Source organism: Meles meles, chromosome 15 (assembly GCF_922984935.1).
Source record: "Meles meles chromosome 15, mMelMel3.1 paternal haplotype, whole genome shotgun sequence".
Lineage (NCBI taxonomy): Eukaryota > Metazoa > Chordata > Mammalia > Carnivora > Mustelidae > Meles > Meles meles.
In genome coordinates this window covers 7,013,575-7,018,956 of record NC_060080.1, presented here as the reverse complement: position 1 = coordinate 7,018,956, position 5,382 = coordinate 7,013,575, and the positions used below count along the sequence as shown (strand labels likewise).

Genomic DNA, 5,382 nt, shown 5'->3' with positions numbered 1-5,382 from the left:
GGCAGAGGGGCAGGCAGAGAGAGAGGGAAGAGGCTCCATGCTGAGCAGAGAGCCGGATGCGGGGCTCGATCCCAGGACCCCGAGATCATGACCTGAGCCGAAGGCAGAGGCTTTAACCCACTGAGCTTGAACCCTGGGCGCCCCAATTACTAGAATTTTTAAAATATAATTTCATTGAGTTTATAAACTATTTGGGGGAAATACTAAGTCCACCCATTTATGAACGTGACATGCTTCTTCAGGAAGATTTTGTTCAATGGCCACCGGTAAGTTTACTCATGTTCTTCTTGTAGGTTTCACACGTTCCCCTTGGATTTTTTCATTGTAACTCCTGACAGCTGCACGAGGTACACGCGTCATCACCCGCGTTGTATAGACCAAGAACGTGACACAGAGGCGGTAGGTAGCAAACAGGTGAGACTAGGATTTGAGCCAGACGGTCCTGTTCCCAAATCTGTGCTATTAACCCCGGAGTTAGTCTGTATCGATCACGGTCTTTTACTCCTTTACTTCTCTACAAGACCCAATGGCGTTATTTAGATTTTGCATCAGTTACACACAAAAAAATTGCTAATATTTAACTTACGTTCTCTATGCTTACATAGCTTGGAGTCTAAGTAGTCTCATGAGAATCAAATTAAGAAACCTTACATATTTTCTTTGCTCTGATAGAGTTTAAGTGATCTCTCTCTTGTAAGGTTCATAGTACTTGCCTGTAAAAACTCTCAAGGATGAGTGCCTTTTTGTGCAGAGGGAGGTAAACTTTTTTTTTTTTTGTAAGATTTTATTTATTTCTTTGACAGAGAGCGAGACAGCGAGAGCGGGAACACAAGCTGGGGGAGCAGGAGAGGGAGAAGCCGGCCTCCCGCTGAGCAGGGAGCCTGAATGACTTTTTCACGTCCTTCTATGGGGCAGATACAGTCAGTATTTCTACGTGCACTTCAGTGAGGGGACATTTGAGGATAGCAGAAACTACTGTAGCCAATTTAGGGAGAAAAGCGTCAACAAGGGGGAATCAGTGCTTACAAAATTATTGAAAGTGCTAGAGGCTCTGGGCATAGCTTCCAGGAGCAACTTCCAGAACAATGCAGACCTGGGCCACCAGGGCCACGACCAGAGGACTGGGATAGAGAGATCAAGGCCCCCGTGCAGGGGTCAAGTGCACACTGCTTAGCCAGGATCTCTGCCACGGGGTGGATTCTCTGTGCCTTTCCTCGTGACCCCCGCATAGCTAGAAGCTGTTCTTTCTCTCTGAACTTTTTATTTTGAAATAATTATAGATCTATAGAAAAATTGCAAAGATGTTATAGAAGGTTCCCATGTGCCCTTCATTAACTTCCTCTAATAGTGGCATCTTACCTTTGTTAAAAGTGAAAAAATGAACGTTGGTACCAAATGATCAACTACAGACTTCATTCCGATTCTGCTACATTCCTCACTAAGGTCGTCTCCGTGCGAGGATCCAGTCCAGACTTCCACGTTGTGGTTAACATGTTTGTCTTGTTTCTTGTTTTTTAATGAAATCATTAATGCCCCTGTATGGACTTTTGAGTGTATTTTGGCCAAATTCCTCAGGTTTTAATGGGTGTGATCTCATTTTTGTAACCTTTCTGAATTTTTGGTCTTGATTTCCACCTTGATCTGCGTGATTTAGAAAGTCAAAAATGTTAATTATCAATTATTTGATTTCCGTTTCAGATATCTTTTCATTCCCACTCTGTTTCTCATACAGTTTGGAGTGGTTGCCTTAGAATAAAATTAAGAAACTTCACATATTTTCTTTGCTTGATATAGTTTACCAGAAAATGTGGCATGTACTTTTTCCTTCCTTCCTCATTTTTTAAAAACTAAAAATATGCAGAGAATAATGTAATTTAAAATTTTTTGAGGGACTGTCATGTTGTTTTCCATAATGACTGTGCCCTTTTACCTGTCACCAAGAGGGGACAAGGGCTCCTTTTTCCCCACATCCTCACCAACACTTGTTATTTTATGAGTTTTTTATTTATTTTATTTATATTTGAATTTTTAAAAAAGATTTTATTTATTTGTCAGAGAGAAAAAGAGAGAGAGAGCACAAGTAGGGGAAGCTGAGGCAGAGGGAGAAGCAGGCTCCCCACTGAACAGGGAGCCCAATGTGGGACTCGATCCCAGGACCCTGGGACCATGACCTGAGCCAAAGGCAGATGCTTAACTGAGCCACCCAGGCATCCCTATTTTATGGTGGGTTTTTTTTTCCCCCCAAATAATAACTATTGTGGTTTGGGCTTACATTTCCAGCATTAACTTTTATGGGAGTATTTTTAATGGGCTGACAATGTTGAGTTTGGAAGAAAATTGATACTGTTAACTGTTGTCTCTCACCCGGTATGGTGAAAGAGGTCGAAAACATTTGACAAGAGACCAGAGGTTCATTTGAGGTGGGACATGGAAACAGAGGGGCCATAATTCCAAACGTGGCCTTTGGAGTCGGACAGACCTCGTCTGCTGCCCTCTGCCACATCCGTTGGGGAACTGAGTAAGCTTCCTCTTTCTCAAGCCTTACCTCCCTCATTGAGAAAATGGGGCGTTAATATTTCAGCAGGACATGTGAGGCTTCAGTGAAAGAATTTATGGCGTCTAGCGCAGCACCTGGCATTCGGTAGTCCTCAGACATTGGTAGCTATTATGAGAATTAGGAATTTTGTTCCAGAATTTTCCAAGCTCCGCCCCCCTCCCCAGACCCACCATCCAAACCCTCCACTGCATGGCCTGATGAGACCCAGGGCAGCTGGCACCACCGTTCTTTCTCGCTGGGGCCTGATGGGCAGACCCAGGGAGGCTTATCTAGGCTTGGCCCACGGCTGAGGACACCAGTGTGGGGAGATTATGGAGGTTCGAGATGGGGCTGCTGGATGGGCATATTCAAACCCTGCAGAATCACACTTTGGGGGCGGGGGTTAATATAACCCAAAGCGTCCAGAAGGTGCTCCAGGAAGCAGAGGACCGGGATACCCGAATTGCTCACTCAGCGTGGGCCTGAGAGCGCTGACTTCACTCGCCTCAGCTCATGCAAGCCAACAGCCAAGTCCCTGGAAGGCCCTCAAGGCCCACGGCTCAGCTCCCCACTTTCCTCCTTCCCCCCAAAGGTGTAGGGGCATAGGGGAAGGACAGGACCCCGGCAATTTCTCGGCTCTTACCCCACTGGGACTAGGCAACCAACTCCAGCCTGGGGCTAAAGAAGCCCAATTTCAGGCCAGTTGCTGGCCACGGGCAGAAAGAGAAACTCGGACTTCCTGCCGCATCTGGAACTTGAGAGAACAAAGCCGGAGACTCAGAAGCACAGAATGGAAGACGGACCCAAGGCAGAGCCAAGCAGAGCAAACCAAGAAGGGGACCCAGGACTCTCCTGGTTGCAAGTGATAAGACACTTGAGCCAAAAGGGTGTTTATTGATTTAGGTGCCTGAAAAGCCCTGAGTGGCTGTCCCGCCCCGCCACCCTCCCCGCCGCCAGCGCCCTCTACCTCCGCCCCGTCTCTGACATCATCACTGGCCCTGGTCACCCCCCCCACCCCCGTGCCTGTTCATTCCCAGGCCTCTTCCTACACGTGGCCCACCTTTCCTGCCCTCCTGCCCCTTCTGAGACCAGAGAGGGTGTGTGTGAGAGAGAGACCCTCGGTTCTGTGTTAACAGTTCAAGGAGAGCTAAAGAAATGGCGCAGAAAAGGTCTAAACGTTACTTAGTGTTACTAAAAAAAAAAAAAAAAAAATCCTACTGATACTTAGTTCTTTAAAATCTGAACTTTTTACTTACTTTTTTACTGCTTTCCTCATAGAGACTGGTGATTAATGTAGGGCCTGATAACAAACGATGTTCCTCCGGAATTCAGACAACATTCCCTTAAAAATAGACACACACACACACACACACACACACACACACATTCTCCCAGCCCTTCAGGAGCGCACAGCTCAGGCGTCATACCTAGGAAACCACCTCTTGTCTTCCTCTTCCCCTGTGGTGGGCTCTGGCCAGCTTGGCTTTTCAAGGTGACTCCCCTTGGCCCGGGCTGATTCCAGAAGCAGCAAGGACAGCTGCCATTGCGGTGGGCTGTACCGGGTCCCCTCAAAGCCACGGGAACTCCATCTCTTCCTCTGAAAACTTATCCCTAAGAGATACTCCTTGACAAGGGCTTCTGGGAAATGGTACCCCCCCCCCCCCCCACCGGCCCCATCTCCTTCCCAGATGCCACCTCAGCAGGTTGGAGACCCAAGACATCCTGCAGGGAAGACCCTATTAGCCTCTGGGACCCGCGTAGGTGGCCGGCACCCCCAGCCCTGCTCCTGGACGCAGGGCCCATCACCTGGCCTCCAGCCCCTGATCTTCCTCAGCTTTAGGAGGAGCTGTGGGAAATAAGACCCCACTCCACTCTTCACCGGCCTTTCCAGGAAGAGAGAGAAGCCATTTAAACTCAAACTCTTCGTTTCCAGCGGCACAAACGCACTAAGAGAGAAGAAGCACTTGAACCAAAGCTGATATATACAAACACCCTTAATTCCACACTTTATCTCCCTCTCCAGGACCCCAAGTCCATTTACGCCGACCAGTGGTGAAGATGATGAACCCTAATGCTTACGGGGCGTGCACGGTGCCCCATGTTGGCGACCCTGTCTCACATGGAGGCTGCTGCCGTGACTGCCTTTGAACAGCCGCAGAGCACACTCCTCCGCACCTGTCGGGGGCACCTGCTAGGGGCTGCGCTTTCGTCTTCGTGAGTTTACGTAAAGATCCTATTCATCTCCGTACTTCCTACCGCTCTGATGCCTTGCACGTGGGAGGACAGGCCGGATACTACATTTAGTCAAGTGCCATCGAAGGAACGAGTTGGTGATGGTGTGGGGTGTTGGGGGTGGGCGGATGGGGCATGTCTCCTAAGCCCCCCTCAAACGAACGCCCCACCCAAATAAAATAGTGCGCGTCGCAAAGACTACAGGGCAAGTCCCACAGCCACTGTCACACCCTCAAGTTAAGGGCAGATGGCTGCCCCTCAGCCCTGCTGGGAAAGAGAAGTTCTGGAGAACACACCCCCCCCCCCCCCCCATTCAGCTTGAGCTGCGATTGGAGCCCGGGAAGAGCGATACCACGCTTGGTCGGCAGGGGGCGCGCTGGCGCTACGTCCGTCACAGGTTCTTGACCTCCAGACTGGAAGAAGGAGAAGAAAAAAAACCAACAAATAAACAAAAACCAAAACCCAAACCCCGGGACCTCTCCCCTGCTGCCTGGGAGACGGGAGAAAAGCTGATGGAAATCATGTCTTCAAGGAGATGCTGGAGGAGGGAGCTCAGGCTTCACGTTGGCCTGAGAGCTGTGATACAGTAGTTCATTGTGTAGAAGATGCCTGGA

The 5,382-nt window shown here is 49.1% G+C and overlaps 1 long non-coding RNA gene across 1 annotated transcript; it reads right to left on the bottom strand.

Annotated features, from left to right (window-relative positions):
* Positions 1 to 245: 245 nt before the first annotated feature.
* On the bottom strand, positions 246 to 4,170 carry LOC123925931. Its single transcript, XR_006815112.1, has 3 exons — positions 3,964 to 4,170; positions 1,360 to 1,641; positions 246 to 514 (listed from the first exon to the last, which is right to left on the bottom strand). It is a non-coding gene; the product is annotated as an uncharacterized LOC123925931 (long non-coding RNA).
* Positions 4,171 to 5,382: the final 1,212 nt, after the last annotated feature.